Raw genomic sequence first — 26,636 nt, 5'->3', positions numbered from 1 at the left:
AAAGCAGTACATGGGCAGAAGTGAGGAGAAAGATTATGAATCACTAAAATACTCTGAAAGACTGATAATTTAAAGGTATTTCCAAACTCACATGCATCGTGGATGTTTGAGCAATATGTACAAGCAAAAAAGTTCTCTTGCCCCTCAGATGAGCTCCCTTTTGTTAGATTTCAGGATCATGTTCATTCTTCACTCCTTTGGGATCAATCTAAACTACATATTCTTTCTACAAACTGAAAAGACTTGGGTAAAAAAGGGTGGAGAATACCTTCATTCTCATCCATCTCTGAGCAGGCAACTGTCTAGGGCACTCTCCAGGCAGGGAATTTTTTAGTGAGATTGATGGCAGTAACAGTAGTACACTTAATTTAGTGGCATGTCGGATACTGTTGTGAAAAGTGTTAGTGGCAAAATTAACTACAACTGGCTTTATACATATTCACGCCATTGTGACATGAGTACATGCCTGCAAACAAAGGCTAATGATAAAAGGTAATGGGCCTGAGTAATCACTTGCATTCACTGGTGCTAGTTTTTAAGGTTCATTGAAAATATCCTTTGCTTACAACAAGAGTAAATTTGTCCAGGTATGTTAAACTGCGGAGAGGGGTCTAATGGAGAGATTTTAAATTTGGCCTTGATTAACGTCATCATTAATGATCTGGAAGAACATGGCAGTCAGCATGTTCATTAAATTTGCATGGGATACAAAGGCTGGTTTCAAATACCACTGAAAGTACAAAACCACAGAGGGGCAGAGAGAATCTTGACAGAACAAAACCAATAAAGGGAAGAAAAGAAGAAGGAAGAGGAAAAAAAGTGAAAAAGAAAAGAAAAAAAAACAAAAAAAACCAAAAAAAAAATAGAAAAGAGATTCAGGTCAGCAAAATGTAGGTTGATAAAGGAAATTATTAATATTCTGAATTACAGTGTAGGAAGAAGTCTGGGTAATGCCCACAGAGCGAGTTCTTATATAATGAATAATAATAATAATAATAATTTAAAAAAGCAGGTTAAGAAAACATGTTTATACTCTATTAGTGGGATCATACCACTGGTACATTTCTTTAAACAAGGACACACGTTATATAGACTTCTAGGCATGTCAGAATATTGACAGATTGGAAAGAAATCAAAAGAATACCTACAAATACACCAATAACATTAAGAGAGAAGGGGGTGATTTCAGAGCAGAGTTTTAAAATAATCTATACAAAGTACTGGAGGTAAAATAGGTTTTCAGGGAGGAATTAGGATATGGGGAATATTGCAGTGCATGTGTGAGAATGGCAGATATGGGTTCAGGGTAATGCCATGTTGTGTGAATGCAGCAAGGAGAATCACAACATTGAAGATTCAAATTGGGAGCATGGAAAATATCTTGGAAGTAAAATCTTTTCATCTAGGAAGTAATTTTCCCAAGGGTAGCTGGGATTTAACATTTCTGTGTATTTTATCCTCTCTCTTCCCAAAGCAGTGTTAGATAGATAGGCAAGTGCTGTTATCCTCTTTAACTGGTGGGATAGTAGGATGCTGCTTGACACCATTGCCAAGCTCTCACGGGCTCTTGCTTCTGGAAGGCACTAGATCTTCTCTCAGTTCCCTACAGGAGAGGACAGCCAAAGTGCCTCAAGCTGTAAAGAGATGAGAGCAAAGGATACAGATCATTAATTGTGACATAAATTTTCTCTTTTTTCAGTATGAAGTCGCAAAGTAAGATTTTTTGTATTTATTGCATCAGCCTCAAATTATAAGCGCTGTATTTCTTCATATTCTTTTCCAGCATTGAGAATATGGTGACTTTATTATATTTTACCCTGAACGAGGCAGTATCTTAAAGTACTAGAGGTGTTAAAAGTCTGCTTTGCCTGAAGTATTCCCTTGTAGAGTCTATTTTTAATCTTCCTTTTGAATAATCACTTTTATTGGCAAGGAGAAGGAAAATACTTCTTTTTTTCTGTTTAATCATGTTGAAATTAGAAATAAATGCTTCAGAAAACCACCCATGTTTTTTTTTTCACAGAGTAATTTCAGGATGATGGATATTTTTGCAAAAAATATTTCTTCATTATCTTCTGTTTGGTGATGGTCTCATCAGCTGCTGTAGTGAATTTAGTGAGTCTTTTTAATTTGTCTGCTTGTTTCAGTTTAATTAATTTTCTTATATATGGGAAGGATTGATGTAAGTTAAAGATTAAATTCCTGCTTCAGATAGCTGAAATAAATTGGCAGATCAAACCAGCAGCTATTACTATCTTCTAGGTTTTTAAAGTAAAATTACTTTTTTTTACTATCATAGGATCCTTAAAGTCTATGAAATGTTTTTTCCAACCTCTCTAAGCTGTAATTACTGTATGAGGAATGAGAACTCTGGAGACCTTTATTTGTAAACGCTCAACATTTGAGCCTCAGCAATGTGCAGTACCAGCAGAAGGAAGGATCATTTCTGTAATTGATTCACTGTTCTTGTAAAAAAAATTAACTTCAACACAATAGTAGAAATAATCATAGGACTCTAAATATCAGTGACTAAAGAATCTCTGTGGAAGAACACATAAGCTTTTTATTGAACACCTCTGGAGATCAGCTTTAAGTATTTTTTTTTTTTTTTTTTGCCAGCCATCTTGGGTTTCATAATTAAGCCAATTGACTTAATCACTTTATGCTACTGAAAAATGGTATATTTCTTTTTCCATCTTTTTTGAGCCAGTAAGCTCTTCATAGTATGCAGTGTCATTTACCATGTGTTTGCTCCAGTTTAGACTGAAAGTGGTTGGAGATTTCCAGATGATACTGTAATATCAGTAACAGACAAAAGCCAAGTTTCTTGTCAGCAGGATCCTTTCATCTGAAACTCCAAAACACCAGACACAGAAGGGTTATGTTTGGAGTTCTTCATTTCTTTATAACCCAAATGAAAAATAACTACTAAAAGATACAAGTGGTGTGATTAAGACAATGATATCAATACAGAACAGCTGAAAATTCTGGCTCCACGGATGTGGGGGGAGAGCAAGATGCATGGCAAATCCTCAGCAAGAACAGCCATGCTGCAAAGGTTGCGAGGCAGAATTTCAGAGCCAGATTTTGGGAAAGCCGCCCAGGAGACTCCCACCTGCGCATAAGAATCCCTTCACACTGCATGCTCAAAAATTTCAGGAATTAAACCCATCCTGTGTACAGGCTTAGAGAATGCACATTTTGTGCCTATTCTGTCCTCCCATAGCTTCTATGTGTGTCTCAGTTGCCAAAGGTGCCTTAGGCTATGGATTCAATTTCTTTCCTTCTAGACACGAGTCTCGACTTTTTGGCAGCTCACTGACTAAGCTTGAACAGCTTTGTACGATGAATCCAGGCCTTCAAAATATTGGCAACAGAAATTAAACTATCAATGTTAATAAATCAAAATAGCTGCTGTATGATTCAGAGAAGAAAACAATATACTCCTCTAATAACAAAGCAGTTAAAAACTAATTAATGAATAAACTATAGGGATGAATAACACTACCTTGAATATCTTGAACATAACTTACATCCGTATGTTTTAAGGAACCCGAAGAATAAACTAAGAAAGCATCTAGTCTAGTGGTGAGTGGTATTGGAAGAGCACAAATTTATTTTCATGATTCATAGAAGTGAACAATATGACTTGGTAAATCTGATATCAGTTCACCAGTCATCAGGAATGGAGATCATGATCTGTATTCAGTTGCTGAAGGTGCACAAGAAGCAGATCAGTAGGTTGAAGGAGTTGACTGGTGCCCTGCCTTACATCTACAGGGCACCAGTCCTGAAATTTAAGGATTTTAATTTAAAGGTTTTACTTCAGTCTGGGTTTAGTGTGGTCCTTTGGAGTCAATATGGCCCAGTATAAATGTGTTCCTCCAGGAAAAAAAAAGAGATAAAGTGAACTGGAGAGAAGGAGCTGTGTTCAGAAAACCATTGTCTCCACAATGGTTATAGAGGTCAAGCAGTTCGACATGGTTTCCAGTTTGGTACAATTTACAACACTGGTATATATACCACAAGAAACTTGTGAAATTCAGTCAATGTATGGGACTAATGTATGGGAAACTTTTACATTGTATGTTAAATGGTGGTTTATGCACTCTAAGTACCTGAGTGTGGAAGGTGTGGAAGATAATTAAGAGTGCAGAAAGCGGTGAATAAATGGCAAAAACCTTCTACATTTAGGATAAGGATGACTCTACACATACTTCTGCTTCCCAGCTTCTGATATGCTTTCTCCTCTTTACCAGCCTTAACATATGGGGAGGCTCTCCTCCATCTCATGAATGCTGGCAAACTGCCATTCCTGGGCACTGGAAATGTACATGGATATGTCACCCCAGAAAGAGCGAATGCTGCAGCATTGCCTTTCCTGCTAAAACAGGCTGTGTGCTGCTGGGACATAGCTCTGTCCCTGGCTTTTCCCCAGCTTGCTTTAACTTCTTGGGCATGCCAGCTCTGAGATAGCATTGACCTTACATCTCTGCATTCAGATGTGTTCTCTCCTCACTCACTCCCCTTCACCTTTGCTCCACTTCAGGTGGTCCCTTCTGGCTTCAAACTCTGTAGTAATGGAAAGGATTATTATCAATACTACTAGTCTGTACAAAGTGCTTTGCTTTTGTTTATATGAGGTGCCTGTTTACCAGCAGTTCTAAATGCAAGTGCCTTGCTGTAACTGCAGACACACAAAGCATTTCAGCACAGAAACTGCTTGAGGTCAGCTCTGAAGTGAAATCTAACTTGACAACGAACTCTTTAAAATAGTCTATCAGTTACTCCATATGCCTGCTGTGAAGTGATAGCAATGTTGAATGCAGGCACATGGAGAAAAATACATTTATGAAAAATTTTATTGAGTCTATCAGAAAAGGAAAGCCTGTACAGCAATAATAAATAAGCATAAAAAAACGCATTCCAAACAAATCACATTTTGGCATGTTGATAATGTAACTGGCTTGTGCTTCAGGATTTATACTGAAATAGCAGTCAAAGTTTTCAGTCTAAATTCAGGCCATTTGGAAATATCTGTTCTGTCTTTTCAATTTGTATTAATTTGCCTTTTTTTCTTTATAATCAAATAATTTGAGCTCTGGAAAGGTAATATACCTGCAAGTAGATATGTGATAACACTTCATCACACCTATTCTAGCAAGCAAGACTTAATGCTTGAATAATAGGGCTTTCGTAGATCCATAACAGGTACAATCAGAAGTGGCATGGAGTGGGCATTAGAAGACATGGCTTCTCTGCAATGGAAATTTCCATTTACACCATTTGTGAACATAAAACTCAGAAGACTTTCATTTTTGCCAGGATAATAGAGTATTTAAACAAAACTGTTACTTCAGACAGGAAATACATATTGCCTCCTAGCTCTGTGGTGCTTGTTTATGTAGTTATGGTTTTCATGGTGATAGGTGCTATTACATGTTGAAAAAATACAGCTGTTTCAGGCTCTCTAAACCTACATCAGAGCAAAATGGGTTACACATTGCAGGCACAATTCTTTCATGAGAATAAGAGGTTTTAATCTGCAAATGCAGCATAATAGTATTCCCAGGTCAATTTCTGCTTTGCTCACTAAGGCAAATGGTGTAAATTAGTTTAAATAGGTGGTGGAATTGAAGTGACAAGAGTAATTTATGCTACCTGAGGTTCTGTTAACTCCTTTAAAAGATGAGACACTCTGTTAAAGTCCTTGCAGACTGGTCTAATTGGGCAGGCTTGAAGGATGCTCAGTACATTTCCCTGGGTCTTGCAGCTCACTTTGTAGAGCCTGTGGGCAGAGTCCTGCAGCATGGCTAGGTTGTCAGCTGCCTTCCATCACAGACTCTGTAGCTCTTTCACACAGCTTTCAGACTGGTTTTGTTTCTACCACTGTATTACTGAATACTGAATGTACTCTTTGCACTCACAAGTATCTTCAGTGCCCAGAAGTATGTGATCAATGTGAGATATAACAGTATCTACCTCAAATACTTTTTATAGATGACGTTTACTGGTTCTGAAATATACACAGTTTGCACAGACTGCTGCTGACACATTTGATCCATAAGCAAATTATACCTTAGTCTCAAATGTGTGATACCAGAATGCCAAAAAAACCTCAATTTTATGTCATTTTACGTATGACCTCCAATGTTAAATCACATGTTTTAGAGCAATGTAGTTTTTTCTATTACAGAATTCTTAGATGGGGAAAAAAGCATGGGCAAGGAAATGAACAAACCCCAATTTGTTCTTTTTATTCTTGAAAGAGGAGCTGCAATGTGTCGCTTGAGCAATCTTTCCTCAAGTGTCTTTCCCAGTAAATTACAGTTTCTCTTGCACGCCACATGCATCATTAAACATTCCATGCATCTCCCCGTGTTTCTATATCCTTTCACTGAGAAAGCCAGTAATAAGATTAATCTTTGTCACTAACAATCACTTGTATAGCTATGAGGAAGGAGCGTTTTATATATAAATGCACAATGGAAGCCAAAGGTTAAGCTGAGGTCTAGTAAATTAAGGTCATCTATCAGTATACTCAGTTTTCTCATACCTCTTCATATATCCCTTCATATACTTCTGTGATGCTGTTATATTCAGGCATTTAAATGCTAATCCAGGGATCCAAATGATTGGTAGTTAGCCATCTGCTCTTGATATAAACAGTAATAGCAAAGAGAAAACCAGAGCTAGAAATATGGCTATATATTCAGTACAGGGCTTTGGGATGACTTTCTTTTCACACCCTTAACAACATCCTTGAGGAATCAATGCTTTCTCTTCCATCCAGGCATCTGAGCTACCCCTAACTTTTAACTAGAACTATGAGTTAGGAACCAGCTGGCTGGGCTTGCCTGAGATCATCAGGATACAACTGATCCTGTAAACAAATATGCAGTTGTTGCACAGTTGTACGTGCGGAAGAGGATTTAGTGTTCTTGGTTTGTGAAAACACATGCTGGAGGAGTCTCCTGCAACTCCTATGGAGACCTTCCGTTTGCAATTGTGATCCTCTGTGCTGCTGAATTCCAGTCCTATGACCTCTGTGAATTCTGTATTGGTGGCAGCCCATACTTTTTTTCAAAACGCAAGATGGTGTAAAAAGGCAGCTGCTGTTCAGGGTGTATTCTGGATTCATTTTTCTTATATTGTATTTAATTCTTTAAAGTATCAGTGCAGAACTATGCGGTACGCATGAACAACACGAGATCACTCATATGTTAACAATTAACTATTTTACGTCATCACATATTTCTAGGCGTTATAGAAGAAATAGATCTTGGCCAGACAAAGAAGTAGAGAGCATTTTATAGTGACCTAGATAAGCAAGGTATGTCTGGGAAATGTTAATAAGCATTTTACCTCTCTGATCTCTTTCTGCTTGACTGATTTATCATTTAATGCAGCACATTGCTATGCAGGTATCCTTCCTTTTCATGATCCTGCATTCCACCTAATAAACCCTGCCCTTCAGCAGGGCTTGTTAACACAAGCAGCCTGTAGCACTACTAGCTGCTAGTGTTTTCAGTTTCAGCATGGCTGTTAGCAGACAGATCTATTCTGCGTTTGAGTCATGTCCTTTGAATGAAAGTCCCACAGCCCAGAAAAATGGGAAAATAAAACCAGCTTGCAACCTGGTGTCAGGGCTCCAGGTGCCAGAGATGCAATTTCAGTCCTCCTGATAAGCCAAGGTGCTAGAACAGTGAGAGGTGATGTGCTCAGCTGTTAGAGCTGAGCAGAGAGGATCCTTCCAGTTCTGAAGTTTATGCTGCATTTTGGGAATCCTTCAGGGTGAGAAAAATGTGATAAAATACCACGTGTAAAAAACAAGAATGTGGGTTTAGTTCTCCCTTTGCTTCAAGCCTCCAAGTTAGTCAGCTTATAAGGCAATTTGGGTAAAACAGGTGAGAATTCACAATCATTTACTTGAATAAATATTTTGAGAATATAGGTATGTCTACATCTTTTTCCTCTACTATGTAAGTATTTAGTTCAGCATCTACAGCCAAAAACTACTGCTAAAGGGAGTTTTCTGGATTTATTTCAGAAAAAAAAAACCAAAAACTAAGTCATTTTTTGTCAATTTTTGCTAAAAATAGCTTTATAGGGAAAGGTGTCTTTCATGTAAAACAAAATGATAGGTCATTTTCTACAGAGGTGCAAGGTGTGAGTTTTCTCTTATGCTAAGAAAAATTGGAGCTTTGTCTCATGTTCTGTATAAGTGCTTAACTCCTACTACCAAGAGATGCTGTGTGTTCAGAAGAAGTGGAAAGGATGCTACTGCACCTCACCCCAGGCCTGAGCTTTTAGGCACGTGTTAGGCATCCTCTGAGAATGGATATGGGTCAGAGTATTTGGGTGGACAATGAGGAATTATTTAGTGCCTGGATTTTACTCGTGTTTCTGTTTAAAGTAAGTATCAAGCTACTTACCATTGTCAAGAGCAAGGTATTTCCTAGTATAATCCAGAAGCTGAGGATTCATGTCAATCTTTTTCTGGGTACTCCCCTCTTCTGTGACTGCATTTACTGTTGTTTTAAATTTGACTAATGGTATCTACGTCATGAAGGATTTCCAAGTCCAAAGTAATTAAGTCTGAAAAGCATGTTGAGACATTCAGATAGAAAGCACTGTCTAACTGTGCTGGTATAATTATACACTGCATAACTGATCCAAGTACCAAAGAAAAGTGGAACATGAAAGAACATCTAAATTTATCCCAGAAAATGGGTTCAGCAGTTCAGCATTCAGATTTAGATCAGTAGAGCAGCCTTACTGCTGTTAAAAGCCACATAATCAGCTAATTTTGGCTGATTTACTATCGGTTGTTGTGAAGTGCCTCTTTATGTGTGTTGATTTAGTTATTAATTAAGAGAAGTTTTATTGTACAAGTAACATATGGTTTTGTTTTAAAATGTTCTCTAGATAAAACATTTAGTTCTTGATTTCAATTCTTAAATATTTTTCTTCCATTAAACTTACCTTACCTTCTATGTTTTGCAAGCCATACACAGATCATAGCATTCATAAAGTGATTTTAGGATATGGGGCTGAACAATTTCACACAAATATAGCATACTGCAAATGAAAACTGAGAGAATATTTAAAATCTGCCTGGTGGTGTGCAAAGATGGTGACTGGGCTACAGGTACAGTATTTAATCCCCTAACCTTTTCGCCACCCAGGTATAAAGCAAATGCCAAAGTAATCTGCCAGTAATGTAATCTGCTTTGTAAAACAGCTAATGCATTTTGCTTCCCAAATTCTGATATCATTGCTTGTGCAAATAGAAATTTTATAGCTCACACTCATGCATTCAAAATTAATTGTGTTAGCTGATAGAAGTGTTGCTTTATGTTTTTTTCTGATGCCACCAGAGTAAGAGGTCCAGTAGCTTTTTTAACAGATTTTTTTTTAAAGTACAGCAGCCCTTTTAGTAAAAGAGATAATATCTGTTGCATCTGGAATTTATCCTAATGTTGTAGGTGGTGCAGCGGCATTGTGCACATCGAAGCAATGCTGTACAGAACTTTTGATTTGAAAAGAGAATTATAAAAGCAACCAGCTAACCTTGTCCCCATAAACACATTCAAGGCAAAGTTTTCTGTTAATGTTAACTGAGCAGGACTGCATGCTGTGGAGATGGTAGTTTGTACCTGGCCTGATGACTTAAAGCATGAGTATCATGACCTCGTAACTCTTCTTCACAGTAGAAGCAAGCAGAAGGTGCTGCCGTCAGCTGGTGGCTCTGTGTCTTACTGAGTCCTGAGTGAAAGTGCAAAGAGCTTTGCTAGGCTGCACTGAGGGACAGTACTTCAGACAACCAAAAGTGCCCGGTCTGGGAAAGAAGTGAAATAGTGCACCCAAATTCTGCTGTCCAGGGTGCTGTCCTGTTGTAAGCTTATTCAAAAGGGTAAATATCATCCCAATGTGCAACATTAAAATTCTCAGCTGCTGCTTAAAATTCACATACTCTTCATTGGTTGCAGTGATTATTAAAAATACTATGTATTAAGAGCAGTAAGAATATACTTCATTGTATAATATGTTAATTATGTTCAGAATTCCTACTATGCCCTTGAATCCCAGGGGGACTTGTGGGGTTTTGGGTGATGTGGTTGTTGAGTTTTAAGTGCTAAAATATAGGCTGCAGTTAACGGCTTGGCAATGAATGGGATGAGTGGTTCAGTTTTACTTTATCACTGATTTATGTTTATTGTATGAGAGATAAACCAGAAAAGTGCTACTGCTCATTCAGACTGCAGAAATCAGATCTTTTTTTTTTTCCTATCAGATGTAGAGAAATCAGATACAAATGTTGGAGAACTTACTTACAAAAAAAAATTATTTCAAATAAAATCTATACTGAGACTCTGGCAGTAATAAAGCCTCCTAGAGAAGAGGAAAAATTCACAAAAGATAAGAGTAATAAAATTGAAAATAAAATTAGCTTAGGATTTGTAAATTGCTGCTGTTACTTCTTAATGGAATGGGTAAAGGATTTTAACTTCTTTTTTAAAAAAGAAGGAATAATTCTAGGTTAGGTTATCATAATCTCATTCATATCATAAATTATGTTATTCCAAATCATAACTCAGTGCATAAAATTGAAAATTTACTTTTCAAGATAAAGTCATTATAGTCGAATTGTTCTGCTTGGGTGAAAAGTCCTAAATGGCACTATTTCTTAGAGCGATTTTTAATGACCATATTTCAATTAGAGCACAGTGGGTAAGCATAATTACTATGCATTTTCAAAAATCAAAGCAACTATCAGGCTGGATTTGGCTGCTTACAGTTTGACTGTGTGTATACATGATACTTTGCTGATGTTACTATTGGGATGTGCTTGTTTATTTTTTTAATAGAGATTTTCTTAGCAAAACCTCACTGTTTCTGGGTCTTGCGGCCCTGCCTTTTCAGAAGGGCTCAACTGGCTGACCTGCCATGGCAGCAGGAAGCTTTGCAAAGCTGATGAAATACCCTGCACCAAAGACCTTGGTTTGCCTTTAGACACTGATGAAGGTAGAAATCTCTGGTTGGGGAACAGCAGCAGACTTTATGATTCATTCAGGTTGCTGCAGGGGGAGATAAGACAGCAATGGAACATTGGCATGCAGCAGAGGTGAGTGTGGGATGGGGTGACCATGTGGCATCCAGATTTGGCTCTTGACTGGTTCTGGTTTATAGAATCATAGAATCAAACAAGTTGGAAAAGACCTTTAAGATCATTGAGCCCAACTGTTACCTCAGGACTATGAAGCCCACCACTAAGCCATGTCACTAAGGGCAGAATGATCTCTCCTCATGGCTGCCTCTCATGATCTCCAGTCACAGCCATCCCTCATCTGCCCTCTCGTAGTGGCCCTCACAATATAGCTGCCACCCCTACCCCTTATTGCCACCCCCACCCCTTATTGCCACCCCCCACCTCCTGTCAAGATCTCCCCTCATGGCCATCCCTTATGGCCCATGGCTGCCCCTGCTCTCACTTCACAATCTCCCCTCACAACTTCCCCACCACTCCCTTCATGATCTTCCGTTATGGCCACCCCTGCTCTTCCCTTGATCTCACCTCACCTCTCATGACCGCCCCATCTCTCCCCTCATTATCTTCCCTCATGGCTGCCTCTGCTCTCCCCTCATAATCTCCCCTCATCCCTCATGGCCACCCCTCCTGTCTCCTTATGACTTCCCCTCATAGCCGCCCCTCCTGTCTCCTCAAGATCCCTGTTCTTGACTGCTCCACCTCGCCCCTCATGATCTTCCCTCATGGGTGTCCTGCTTTTCCCTCACAATCTTCCCTCATGATCTTCCCTCATGGCTGTCCCCCCACAATCTCCCCTCACCCCTCATGACTGTCCTTCTTGTCCACTTGCGATCTCCCCTCATCCCTCATGGCTGCCTCTCCTGTCCCCTCACGATCTCCCCATATTCCTCATGTAATTATTGTTGTTGTTGTTTTCATAGAATCCCAGACTGGTTTGGGTTGGACCCTTAAAGCTCATCCAGTCCCAACTCCTGCCATGGGCAGGGACACCTTCCACTAGAGCAGGTTGCGCCAAGCTCCATCCAACCTGGCCTTGAACACTGCCAGGGATGGGGCAGCCACAGCTGCTCTGGGCACCCTGTGCCAGTGCCTCAGCACCCTCACAGGGAAGAACTTCTGCCTAAGAGCTCATCTCAATCTCCCCTGTTTTTGTTTAAACTCATTACCCTGTCCTGTCGCTACAGTCCCTAATGAACAGTCCCTCTCTGGCATCCTTGTAGGCCCCCTTCAAATACTGGAAGGCTGCCACTATTGCGACTAATACTACTATTACCCCGGTGTTTTGGGAGTTCTTTTCGGCCTGCCGCTGATGTTTCCAGCGCCAGCCCGCGGCGTGCAGCAGCAGCTCCCTCAGGCCTGCAACGGCGGCCGGCTGTTGAGGGAGGGCAGGGCCCGGCCCCTGGGCGGCCGGCAGGTGGCGCTGCAGGAGCGCGGGCGGCGACCCAGTCCCACACTTCTTTCGCCCTCTCGCGCTCCCTCCGTGCTGCTTCCGCGGCCGAAGCCGCACCAGGCCCCGCCCCCCCCCCCCCCCCCCCCCTCCCCCCTCCCTCCCCCCGCCCCTCCCGTTGAGAACGCTGTCAAAGCCCGCTGCACCTGTGTCCCCCTGTTGGTCAGCGCTTGTTTTGTTTGCCGGGAGCTCGTTCCCGGTGTAAACGAGATGGGTACACAAATATCAGTTTAGCATTTTTTTGCCCTTAAAGGTAGAAATCTATGAGAGTCTCTCGGAAAGAATGAGGTATAAATCACTGTGCGTGCTCGGGATCTAGCTGGCCTCCAAGTAAACCATGGCTGTTGATTGCTGCGTTGTGTTGTCGTGCTGTTGATGCAGGCGCTGCACAAACGGCTGAAATGAAGATGTTTGCTGTGATTGCATAGAGATAAATGGTAGCAGATGACGCACAAGGGATGAATAAGCCAGTGTCATTGAGGATTTTGGGAAGGTATCTCGGGATACTGCCAAAGCCTGGCTTTTGTCAGGCTCTCAGTGTTTTTCCTTTGTTTTACTGGGAAGAAGGAAGTTTGAGTCTGATTTTAGCCACTGACTGAATAGAGCTGATTGTCAGTCACCCACAAAAAGATTTTAGTCTGGATGTGTTACAGGTTTATAATAAACACATGAGGCTGTGAATCATCATCAGCAGCTAGTGAATGGTATGGAACAAAAGGCTATGGATAATGTAACCTGGAGACAAAATGTGGAGAGGAATAAATAATTAAAAAAAAAGGACCGTAGTCAAAGCCCTACAAAACTCTGATAAGAATCCTCCAGAAAAATGACAAGGTTCTGCTAAACTTGATGTAGTAGAGATCAAAGCAATGGGTGGAGAACTTGGAAAGAATGGCTTCAGAGAAACTGAGAAAAAAAGTATTCCCAGGAGAACCTTTGTGCTGGAAGTGATGCATTAGATAGATAAAGTCTGAAAATGGATTCTTGAGATTGGTTAGTAAGAGTTATTTAGAAGAATTAATGATATTATTGTAAGCATATTTCCAGAAGCAGATAGGATTTCAGCTGGCTGGTCATCTCATTAATGAACTGTACTTAACTCATGTGATATGTTTTCTTTTTATGTTCAAGACTGAGTGTTCGGAGCCTCTAATGGTTAGGCAAGGAGATACTTATTCATAAGTGTCAGAGACAGTCAGGAAACTAGAGAATTCTTAGGATGTTATCGCCAGTCACTGACCCTGAAAAGATTGACATATGATAACTCTGTGAGACAGCCAGGTTGGGAGTTACTCTGGTTTGAGGTCATGCCTCTCTGCTGGTGAGAGACGACTCCTACTCTAGCTTTGTCCTCCAGAGAGTCATTTCTTCTGCTGTGCTTTGATTTTATTCTTTAGGTATAGGTACCTGTTTCAAGGTGTGAGCCTGTCTAGGAAAGAAGTTTCTGAAAACTGTATTTTGATTTAAAAGTCTTTTATGGAGAAAAGGTTATGAAGAAGAAACTTTCCAGAAACTATAATTTTATTGTTTTATTTGCTTGCAACTTGAAAATAAGGACAATATAATACTCATATAATATCTTTGCATCTGAAGAATAGGGGTAATAACCATGTGCTGGGCATGTGTCCCAAAGCAATTGTTACCATTTCATAAATTATCATGATATACTAAAGTCTGGATTTCATCTACATATTTATGGTTCACATGCATTTCAATATGTGTAAGCTCCTCTGGAAATAATTTCTTTTTTGGTTCATATAATAAGAAGTGTTTGGCCTTCCTTGTGAATCCTCCCTCAACTTGCTATCTACATTCTCCAGATAAGTATAAAATCATGGACTAAGTGTCTCTCAAAAATAAGCTCTTCCTTAGGAAATTGAAGAGCTAGGAGTGAAAGGTTTTATATTTTAATGAATTAGAAACATTTTATTAATAATGTCTTCTAAAACATGTATTGGACAGGAAATTGCCCAAATAATTTAAACAGATTTTACTTTGATTTGTTTTTATCATTAATATAATGTAAATTTAATATTAAAAACTGGACTCAGTGTTCTGCTGATGAATCAGTATTGGTCTTGTAAAGAAATAATATGCAGAGTAACAAATGGCAGGAAGGATAAAATCAGCATCTGCTATCTGTTAGCTGATCTCATAATTTATAAAAACAAACAGTTAAGACTTCAATGAAAACACAATTATCAGAGACACATTTTGGTTTGAGGCAAATTTCTATTTTAGGAAGTGTTATTGATAACATACTGTGTACGAACCTGATAGACCACAGCAGCCCCTCTGTTGATGAGAAATAATGTATGTAATCAAGATGAGCCTTGGCAGAGCACCTTAAACCACAAGAAAATCGGAGTCCTAAAAGAGGAGCTAACAGACAGAATGTTATCCAGAGGTCACTAGGGGTATGATACAGAATATTGAGCATGCTGAGAATTAACAGAAAATACACATAGGTTGGCTGAAATACAGAGTATTATCTTGTATGTATATTTACATTTCCTTCCCACTGTGCAGTGCTATGTCTCTAAGGTGGCTGAGGACGTCAGTGCAGTTCTGAAATAACCATAAGTTTGCCACGGACATCTAGCTGGTAAAGAGACAATTTAATCCATTGCCATTGGAAATTGCAATGGATTTTCCTATGCAAGGAGAGCAGCATTGCTGCAATGTAGCCTCAGATCATTGACTCTTCACTTTTCCATACTGCATCCTTTTTGAGTTTCTTAAGTCCATAGCTGCTGGAGAAAGGCTTCTCTGTATACTTGCTACTGTGGCAGGGCAGTTGCAGCTAGATGATCTTTAAGGTCCCTTCCAACCCAAACCATTTTACAATTCTATGATTTTATGTATCAAAGAACTGACGTGAAAGGTCTCAGAAAGCAGCAGGAATCTACATTTTATTTCAAATATTGCACTCGAGAAGAGGCTAACAGATTGCTGATTGGAATAACCAAATTTGTAAAAACTAGGGAATCAATTTTTCAGAAGAATTTCAGGATTTCATTTGTCCCAAAGTAAACATCACAGGGTAGCATAGCATCATGTTTCCACTACAGCTTTGTAATTTCTTTTCAGAACCTCTCATAAAATACCTCACAAAAGCAAGGGGAAGCCAAAAGAAAGACCAAAGCTGCATTTTAAGTGTTGACTGAGGTTAATGGGAAGGGTCTAACAGCCTTTTGTTGTCCTAAACTTACCCTATTGGTTTTGACTTTAAATTTATCTTACTTGATCTGTGTCAAAAATCCTCAGCCAATAAAGCAGGAGGCATTGATTGTTTTGCTGTTACTCATATTTTTATCATTTTTCGTTGCATTAGTCATGAGGCTTGTGGCAATGATTTACCAATGTTGAGGTCAGAATATATTTCTTTTTATGTATATGTTACATATTGTAGAAAATGAGGGAAGGGGACATGATACTGGTCTTTATTTTGGCCACTCCCACCTGGGTGCACAGAAGATACAACTAATTCCTTTGAAAAGGAGCTGAGAGGAGTTCTGTTCTCCATTGTAAGGCAGAATTTTCCCATGCATTTCTCTCTAAATGGTTCGGACATGAGACTTGTTTTTTTTTTTCTTTTTATGCATGGGAAAGGTTTTGAGGCCATGAAGGCAGCTTACATTTTTGGCATATACAATTTTATATCAGAATCAGTTTACTACTTTCTATCCTGCTAAAGGTGGGTACCCAGAATATGCCTGTTTGCTTCTCTCACTCTGTACAGGAAAGGCATCCTGTACAGCCTCTGAACCCGTTCCTCAGTAGCCTCTCTCAAAGGGTCAAAAGTAGATATGTAGGAGAGGGTGTAAAAGAAGGATAGGCATCGTGGTTCTTAGTCAAAATGCTCTCTTCACCTCCAGCAGTTTGCAGTCCAAGATTTTCCCCAGTCACAGATGGTTTTAATTGCATTAATAACACTTGGTAGATTTTCTTCCCATGAATATGTCTGGTCTGTCCTAAACAGATGTAAACTCTTAGCTCTGTCAGTAATCTGTGTCAGGTTCTGCATCCCCCACTTGAACTTGCAGTGGAAGAGCCAGAGGTCAAACAATCTCTGGTCATCCTCTCTGTGCCAGTCATATTTTTATAGGCTGCTGTGTGTTAATCAGTGGTCTTTTTCAAGTTGATAGTAATACACACTATATTTAACTTTATAACAGCATAGAATCATAGAATAGTTAAGGTTAGAAAGGACCTTAAGATCATCTAGTTCCAACCCCCCTGCCATGGGCAGGGACACCTCACACTAAACCATCTCACCCAAGGCTCTGTCCAAAGTGAATGAGCAATATATCCTGTTATGACAGCCTGTGAAGTGCATCAAATGCCAGAGGATGTTTATTAACAAATTAGGAAAAAACTGGAATTTTTTAATGTGATAATAAAAGAATATAAAAGAATAGCTTGGAGACAAAGTGTGAAGAAGAAATGTTAGATTTTTCAGGAACTTGAGCATATTCCTTTTCACTTTTAATTGTCGCGGATAAGTAATGTGTCTGGTTTTATCACAGCTGAATAAAAATCCTGTGGTGATGGGGAATTTTATTTATAATGGGTACTTTACTTCCTAAGCCACAGTATCAATATATGAGTGGTTCTGTTTGCATAATATTTTATGAGTGTCTGATTAAGCTTTATTAAGCCTATTTCATTAGGCTTAATACATCTGCAGTGTTGGTTATGCTTCTGAATTTAGGCTGTTGTTGCGGCTATCCTCATTTGTCACGAGATTCATTTCATTTGATAAGTAATGTTGGCAAACAAATACATGTATTTTTAAACTGTGTAACTCGATACTAAATGACTCAAAAAAGTCAAGACAGAAGTTAATACTTCATCATCATAAATGTAGGATCATAGAATTGTTAGGGTTGGAAAGGACCTTAAGATCATCTAGTTCCAACCCCCCTGCCATGGGCAGGGACACCCCACACTAAACCGTGTCACCCGAGGCTCTGTCCAACCCAGCCTTGAACACTTCCAGGGATGGAGCCTTCACAGCTTCCTTGAGCAACCCATTCCAGTGCCTCACCACCCTAACAGGAAAGAACTTCCTCCTTATATCCAATCTATACTTCCCCTGTTTAAGTTTTAACCCGTTACCCTTATCCTATCACTACAGTCCCTAATGAAGAGTCCCTCCCCAGCATCCTTATAGGCCCCTTTCGGATACTGGAAGGCTGCTCTGAGGTCTCCACGCAGCCTTCTCTTCTCCAGACTGAACAGCCCCAACTTCCTCAGCCTGTCTTCATGTGGGTGGTGCTCCAGTCCCCTTATCATCCTCCTGGCCCTCCTTTGGACTTGTCCCAACAGGTCCATGTCCTTTTTATGTTGAGGACACCAGAACTGCACACGATACTCCAAGTGAGGTCTCACGAGAGAGACCTCATATATATAATATATATATGATATATATAATATAGCTCATCATCAAAGAAATAGTGTAACTTATTAAACATGACCCTAGTTCATGTTATAGAAAGCTGTCAGGTATTAGTCTGTCTTCTTAGAAATGAAATTTAAATCTGGTCAACATGAAGTTCAAAAGAAGGAAAAGAAAGGAAAAGCTTTGTGTTTTGTTTTTGTTGTTTTTTTTTTCTCTGTTTTCCTGTAGGAGGCTGTCTTAGGACTTCTCCCCAAAATAGTCATATAGTCACTGTCTCGTATACTTTCATAATCACTGTGTAAACATAACTGAACCCCACGCTTTCCTTTTAATGGGCAAACCGAAGTGCCAGGAGCTTACATAGTTTGATAAGGGTCACAGGCAGAATTGATGTTAGTTTTAATTCCTAGGATGGTGTGTTTTTGTTGTTAAAGATATGCCTTAGGAAAATAAGGTATGGCAATTCTGTGCATTTGTTAAAGTCAGGGTTATTAAGAGCATATTAACACTAAGTATCTCTTAACACAAGTGTCAATCTTAGAACATTTCTTAGTATTGTTATAGAGGAATACTGAAAATTAATATTCTGAGTCCCAATGAGAATAACTGTTCTTTATTAAAAGAGGGCTTTTCAATTAATAAAATGCATTGCTAGCTATGTAATTAAAACCTCCTATCTCTAACTACATGTTTTGTACAAGGTGATTTTTAATTTTATCCCAGTTTTCTTTGGATGGGAAAAAGTCAGCATTAAAGTCTCATTTTGACCTCTAAGTCCATATAAGTTGAATAGACAAAATGCTCAGAAAACTTTAAAACTGATTCTTGAGCAGTTGCTTCGCAGCAGCTGCTTCACAGTTACAGTGATAACCTGACCACAGACTAAAGGCTTCAGTTTATACCTTTGGGAAAACTGGCTGTTCAGACAGAAGCTTTTCATTATGTTCTTATCTTGTACTGATGGAAAACCAAAAGTAAACTAGACAGTAAAATTACAGTAGCAGAGGTACTCTACATTACAGTGACTACACGGTTACAGATGCTTACTCCAGTCTTCCTTCCTTGGTCACATAGCCTAAAGGCTGAACAATATCATCCTTAGTAGTAGATTGATTATAAAGAGCAGGATTTGAAACAAGGGAGCCTACTTTTCTGCTATCAAGTGGTCCTGTAGGTGGATCATTCACAGTACATTTGTTTTAAGGCATAAAGATATAAAACAGGAGGAAAAGTTTAGCTGACTTACCTCTTCACCAATTTATCCATTTTCTCATTTTGCTACCTGGATGCTTTTAAAATGAAAGGAATACCTAGAACTCACCTGTGGAACACAGCATTTACCCTACCTACAAAATATTTCCATTTTCTCTGCCATCCACTATTACTGGGAAACAATTATCCAAAATAATAACCTAAATATAAAATTTGCTCTTACAGCAGAAATTCTGTTTACTTTTTCTGAAGCTGGCATGTGCCAATGAAACTAGCTATATCCATGAAAAAGGAAAACATGCATGGGGAAGCTATATGGTGGATAAACCGGGTTTATGCCGAAATCTGCTTCATCACCATGCTTCTTAAGTTCTAGAACAATGTCATTAATTATTTTGGCTAATTTCCTCCCCTAGTATCTCAGTTTAGTATTTTGTGCATCATAAACCATGCCACTTGTTTCTGTAGTATTTACACACTGTCTAGTTTAATTTCACATTCATAATCGTTTTCCTCTGTATTGCCAGGGTCTGGATTTGAGTAGCTGACTAATTAAAATATTGGTGTGTCAAGCCATCTGCATGCAAACCCTTTTTTTTTTTTTTTTGCTCCTATTCCCCTTGTCTTTGTCTAGCTCGTATGAAAAATATGGAAATGTGGAAGTCAACAGAATACTGAATATGTGAGATTTTAGTGTCAGTTGTTGCTCTTGAAAATGAGGTAGTAGATGCTCATAGACATATTAGAAGCTATTGCTGCCAGGGCTTGGTAGACCATGCTGTAGAATTAGCTATGGAACACTGCTGCGATGGGAAGAAAAGATACTCCTATGTAAGAGTCAAAGGGGAGTCCTGGGGGATAATGGAATTGCCCTTATCTGAAATAAATGTTATTGAATAAAGTTATCATTGCAGTAAAATTGGAAGTTAAGTTTCTTTTTCTGAAGATAAATCATTTTTGTTTAGCCATGAGATGAAGAGTTTGTTGTAAAAATCCAGTGATTTTGTCTCTACCAAGTAAATGCTTAAAAACTCTTACTGATTTTATATAAATGAGATATGGATTTGAAAATGGTTTGTAAAATTCACTCTAGCTTTCTTTACACATGTACTTTTCCTCTGTTTTTCTAACTCATTTGTTAACACACTCTTTGCTGAAAAAGGAATGTTCAAAACAAAAACTATGAAAATCTGAAAATGTTTTGCCTTGTTTTCCGTTGCTTTGCATTGCTTCTATTTCAAAGTGTGAGGCACTTGTGATCTACTTGAAGTCACTGAGGAAGGAATTCTTGGCTCTGATGTTACAAAGGCTTCAGTGTTTATTTAAACCTGACAAATATTACTATTTTATATATCCCAGAGAGAATACCTCATTTGTTTTATATGACAAGTAGTTAAGAAAGAAATTCTGCGTCTGACACATGGAGAGAAAGCAGTACCTTCACCTATTCAATATTTATCAACTTTGATCATACTCAAAAACTTTAGATATTTAAAGTTCTGTTAGTCATATATGTCTTTGGCTTTCTTAGAAACACAAATAACTTAGGGTGAAAGGGAACTCGTAGGGCTATTTGGTTCAGTCTTCCCCTAACCCAGAGGTTATGAATATGAAATACAGATATGGATAAATTAAAAAAAAAAAACACTTTTTTTTTTTTTTTTCCCAGAGGTTATTATCCTGTTCGATCATTGTTCTGTTATTCAGACCCTTAGTCCATCATCAGGGGATAATGGATGGATGAAGGAAAGTGCTAATCTCTTAAAACTTAGATAAATTCATGTTTTTGTTCTACAGTTTGATAGGAGATTCACATGCCTTGTTGAAAACGCAGGAGTTATAAATAATTCATAACCTTTCTGTACATTTCTGCCTGTTTACTTGCTATCCCTGTGTCCTTTGTTATTGCCATATCAAATTAGAAAATCTGGCATGGAATATTCTGATCCAAGTATAATTACAAAGCTCAGCCAAAGTATATTAAGGTTTCTTTCAACCTCATGAAGATCTTTTTGTTTTAAAAAAATTACTATTCCCTATTGTTTGGAGAACTGCTGCATAAAGGTCTACAATTAACTAGCAATTAAGAAAATCAACAAAGCTTTGAACTCAAATTTGTTTTTCCCTATTTTATTAACAGTTGCTCTTCTGATTGTGATATAATGAGACATATTATGGATGATTGAATTTTGAAACACAAAATGATTAAATAATGAGATCATGTTTTAGAGTTACTAACTTTTAGAGTTACTAGGGAAATCTCATTGCTTAAATAATGCATCAGAACATCAAGTTCAAGGACAGTGTTGTGAAGTACACACATTGAAGTCAGTATAGAAAGAAAAAAATATTTTATTATCTTTTATAATGTATTTGTTATTTCATCCCAATCCTTATGTAGACATACATATTTAAAAATAACTGCTATTAACATAAAAATAGCATCTAACATTTTCATGTGTTAGTGTGCCTGCACTATGTTTAATTCATTAACAACCAGTTTGTTTTCTTCTTCAGTATCAGCATCTCCATGTCTAAGAACAAGTAAAAAATCAGAGTGGAAGGTTATATTAAAGATGTGATCGAATATTGGTACATTCTAGGTTTACACCTGGCACTGCTTCAGTGAGACAGAAAGAAGTCTTCTGAAGTGAATAATCAGATTATGCCTGTTGCTTGCTCTCATTTATTAGTTCATCTGCAATAGTTCACAATAAAAGTGCATGACTTACCTGTTTGGCATGGCACTTGTGATTTTCTATGCCTATCTCAGTGAATAATATGGAAGAAAATTCAGTAAAATAAAAAAAAGCTGTTATTGCTAATGAAGACATAAAGAGTATTTATATATAAAATTATATTAAGTATATGTAATGTATATAAGTAAAAAAGCTATATTTTTCCCCAAGAATTCAATATTACTGAAGAATAAGGGAAATTTTGGCAATTTATTGTATCAGATACTGTATCAGATGTATTGGATGTGCTAACCAGCACAAGAGCATTCTATATGTAAAACAGATCTGAATGGTTTGTCATCAGTATGCTAAAAACCCATACATTAAATGCTGAAACTGAACTGAAGGATTAGTTCTACCCATCCCCTATCTAATCGGTCTGGTAGGAGACTGTGATCATTTAATTACAGTATGCATATGGTCCCAAGAGGGACAAAGTTACGTTTAATGGGCAGCCTCAGTTGTGCGGTTTCACCATTTTTTCACTCTTAGCTTTGCAGTAGTTTTTTATGCATTATAGAGAAAGGTAGAGGCACATATACACACACATCTGGTTACAGTTGTGAGGTATTTGCCTCAAGGTGCAGTCTGTGTTGTTTACTAGCTGACTTGTTCTTGGTTATGTTTACATGGAGAATCTACTTTTCATTTTAAATGTCTAACTCTGGATGCTCTTTGGCTTTGTATAACTTCTCGAAATGCATTTTATGGCTTTGTATAACTTCTCGAAATGCATTTTAACAAGCTTTAGATTTCCATCTTTGGCTTTTAAGTAAGTTTAGGGTTATGATTCATAGACGTTAAGCAAACCCAATTTATTTGTTGAGTAGGGTCACTGAATTATTAATTCCAAATATGTAAATAACTATTTCTATTCACAAACATGTTGAAGAGCAGGGACCCCTGAGAATGCATTTACTAAATATATGCATAAATACATGTATTTCAGTGTGTGAGTGGGTTGGAAACCGGCAGGTAGGAAAACTCGCTTTGTGAATGACATTGTAAGTCACAGAATGCTCCTTGTGCCTCTTAATTGGCTAAGTGACATTTTCTGTGCATGAGCATATTGTGTAGCTAGTTAGTAATAATATTTTTCCAATGCAAGTATTAAAGTAATGGAATTAAATGGAATTTGCAAACACCTACTATCTAAGGAACCTCTTTCAAATTGGGATAGGTTGACCCTGGCTGGATACCAGATGACCATCAAAAGTGGTCAGTCACTCTCCTTCTCAGCTGGACAAGGGAAAGGAATATGACACAAGGCTCACAGGTTGAGATAAGGTTGGGGAGAGATTACTGACCAGTTACTGTCACGGGCAAAACAGACTTGACCTGGGGAAATTAGTTTAACGTAAAGCCAATCAGATCTGAGTAGGGTAATGAGAAATAAAATCAAATCTTAAAGCACCTTCCCCCTCCCTTCTTCCCAGGCTCAACTTCACTCTCCAATTCTCTACCTCTTTTCACAAGCCGCACAGGGGGACAGGGAATGGGAGTTGTGGTCAGCCCATCACACATTGTCTCTGCTGCTCTTTCCTCCTCAGGGGAGGATTCTTCACACTCTTGCCCTGCTCCAGCTTGAGGGCACTCCCACAGGAGACAGTCCTTCATGAACTTCTCCAGTGTAAACCTTTCCCATGGGCTGCAGTTCTTCACAAACTGCTCCAGTGTGTATCCCCTGTGCAGCCCTTCTAGAACAGGCTGCTCCAGCGTGGATCCCCTCTGAGGTCACAAGTTCTGCACCAAACCTGCTCCAGCCTGGACTCCTCTCTCTACGGGGCCACAGCTCCTGCCAGGAGCCTGCTGCAGTGCAGGCTTCCTATGGGGTCACAGCCTCCTTCAGGCATCTCCCTGCTCTGGCGTGCAATCCTCCCTGGGCTGCAGGTGAGTATCTGCTCCAACATGGACCTCTATGGGCTGCAGGAGCACAGCTGCCTCACCAAGGGCTGCACCATGCCGCACCATGCCTCACCATGGGCTGCACAGCTGCCTCACCATGCAGGCTGCAGGGGAACCTCTGCTCCGGTGCCTGGAGCACCTCCTACCTCCTTCTGCACTGACCTTGGGGTCTGCAGGGCTGTTTCTCTGACATATTCTTATTCCTCTCTTCCAGCTGCATTTGTGCAGCAGTTTTTTCCCCATTCTTACCTATGTTGTTCCAGAGGCGCTACCACCATCGCTAATGAGCTCAGCCTTGGCCAGTGGTGGGTTTGTCTTGGAGTCGTCTGGCATTGGCTCTTTAGGACATGGGTGAAGCTTCAAGCAGCTTCTCACAGAAGCCACTCTTGGGCTCCCACCCTTTCCCAAAACCTTGCCATGCAAACCCAAACCATCAGAAAATAAGCAAATATGAGTTAAAGAATGTAAGTAGAAGATAAAGAAATTTGTATGTGAGCATGTGACTGGTTAGTATTTTGTGTTAGTTGAGTATTCCTTTAGGGCTCAGTACAGTTTTGGATGTTTTGTGTTAGTCCAGAAAACTAAGGTTATTTAAGGGTATGACTACTGCTAAACACATCAACAGAGCTAGTCATATTAGAAAATCAAATATGACATAAGGTTTTTTTTTTTTTCCCAGCAGGACCTGGAGAAGTGAGCTTTGAGCGACTGATGCTAGTTGGGGCCAATACGTAACAGTGTCTGTCTCCCCATCCTCACAGGATTCTTGCATTTTGCAAACACATTCAATCAAATGCAATGCTGATGCAACCAGAAAGCTTTTCATTTCTGCTGTGTCTAGTAGGAATTCTGAATTTTCAGTTGAACGTCTTTGATGTGGAAGCAGGTCTCACTTTGAGCATCTCTCCCCGTGAGCCTGCTCAGCTGATCCAAAAGAGAAAAAACAGTCTCCTTCCTCTCTGGATGTTGCATCTCTCCACATCTTGTCAAAGGAGGTTAAGGCACAAAGGCAAGAATACTCAGAAGAGTGGAAGTGGTTAAATTGGAGTTTTTCTGGAGTTTGTTATGCTGAGGAATGTGAAAAGGAGATTTTGTAAGGTATTTAATTTGGGGATGGCAAGGCTTGCTCTGGGGACTGAAAAAGGTTAAGAGATTCAACCTTCCTCCAGTTTATTTTGTTTTACATTTCCTTCCCAGTGCCTTCTTGAAAATGTTCACTTTTTTAGCAACCATATTTTCTGCAAGGCAGTATAAATCTTGATGGTGATTTTAGGTCCACCAGTGTAAATCAATGGGTCCAAAGAAGATGATAGTTTCAGCAGTGAAGAACCCAAGCAGGCAAAGTCTGATTCTTAATTTTATGCATACAGGGCAAGACCTTCTGGTGATACCAAATGGTTCAGTTCTATTGACTTCAGTGAATGTCAAGAGTCCATAAACTCCTAAGTGAAATCAATGGAGCCATAGTAGGTTATACACAGGGGATTTCACTCAGTGAGTTAAATGTACTCAATAGCCTTTTACTGCTGAATGTTTAAACTTCCAGTGTGAATTTGTTATCAGATTTCTGCCTCATGCATTTTTCTATAACACTTACAAATGAAGATGCAGTGTGGTTATTGCAGAGAAGGGTTTTATTTTCTGGTGCATGCTAAATGGTATGTGAACATTGGATCTGCAGTCGTATATTTCTGCAGATACTTGCTGTCATTTCATTGATTGAAATCATATCTAGAATAATTAAATTCTGTTTATTTACATTCTATATTTCTGATGGTTTTGATTGGCAAATATATCATTGACTTTTGCCCCAGATATAAAATTAGTAAATACTGAAAATGGTCAGTATTTATTTGCAAATTTCCTCCTCCACTCCTTCATTTTGGACACTCAAAATTTTTAAACTGCTCCTGCTTTTTATTCTGCAGTGTTGAGTTTGTTCTGTCTATCTATCTATCTATCTATCTATCTATCTATCTATCTATCTATCTATCTATCTATCTATCCTTTCAGCCTTCGAGAGCTTTCTCTTTTTACCTCAATACTTCAGTGCTTACTGAAGTGCTTACTGATGAAATTTTGTTCTTTCTTTTGGCCTATTGAGCGCCCTCACTGTCATTCACATTTGTTCTCTGTAGCAGAAGTGCTTTTGTCAGTTTGAGGTCCAAGGAAGTATAAAATCCTCTCCTCAGCTGCTCATAGTTCTGATGACATATTCTTGTCATAGCAGGAATAGGGGGTAAAGGTCTATCATGATGTCGTGGTCTCTTTGAATGTGACCATCTGCAGAACTTAGCTAGTGCAACAGCAAAAGAATACCATGTTGTGAAGGAATGTCAGGAAGTTAGTTTCTTGGTGGAGCAAGAAAAGAGGGCTTGAGCCTAAGAATGGAACTCTTCACAGGATAATGAACTTAAGCAATTTAAGTAAATACCATAGAATATATTCTTACCTGACCATTGATACTTCTTGCAAAAATTTTGTTAGCTTAGAGAGAACAAAGAAGGAATGATTTGCTTAGTACCTCCAATCAGAATATTTCTTTACAGATTTGTGTTTGTCATTCTTAAAACTTGACAGCTCCTTTTAAGACATTTTATACCAACACTTTGTGAGAGTAACTCAGGAAATTTTGCATGACAGTTTAAGATGGGACATTTGAGGCTAAATGAGCATTTCTGTAAATCTGTCTGACACTTCTGATATTGATTTGGTTGTAACTGGTAATTATATGATTCTTTTCTATTTTTGAAATACTGAAGGAGATCTTTATATTTTCTGTAAAAATACAGGTAATGCATTTGTGAACATAAACTGACTTTATGTTTTACATTTTACTCTATGTTCATTGCATGAATTCCCTAGAAGATTAAAACA

At 38.8% G+C, this 26,636-nt stretch overlaps 1 protein-coding gene and 1 long non-coding RNA gene across 11 annotated transcripts in view; one reads left to right on the top strand and one right to left on the bottom strand.

The window, feature by feature from the left end:
* The window catches only part of CACNA2D1 (calcium voltage-gated channel auxiliary subunit alpha2delta 1), a 381,260-nt gene that overhangs the window by 121,200 nt on the left and 233,424 nt on the right, over positions 1–26,636 (top strand). The gene's annotated exons all lie outside the window — the stretch shown is intronic.
* LOC130606310 (uncharacterized) lies at positions 4,508–10,145 on the bottom strand. The gene is made up of 5 exons (XR_008973945.1): positions 10,075–10,145; positions 8,436–8,598; positions 6,919–7,076; positions 6,242–6,397; positions 4,508–4,572 (listed from the first exon to the last, which is right to left on the bottom strand). It is a non-coding gene; the product is annotated as an uncharacterized LOC130606310 (long non-coding RNA).

This window comes from Pezoporus wallicus, unplaced genomic scaffold, assembly GCF_028554395.1.
Source record: "Pezoporus wallicus isolate ANWC-B61680 ecotype Strahan unplaced genomic scaffold, APGP_CSIRO_Pwel_v1 contig_3058, whole genome shotgun sequence".
Lineage (NCBI taxonomy): Eukaryota > Metazoa > Chordata > Aves > Psittaciformes > Psittacidae > Pezoporus > Pezoporus wallicus.
The sequence above is the reverse complement of the archived record's forward strand: the minus strand, read 5'-3'. Positions and strand labels throughout refer to the sequence as shown.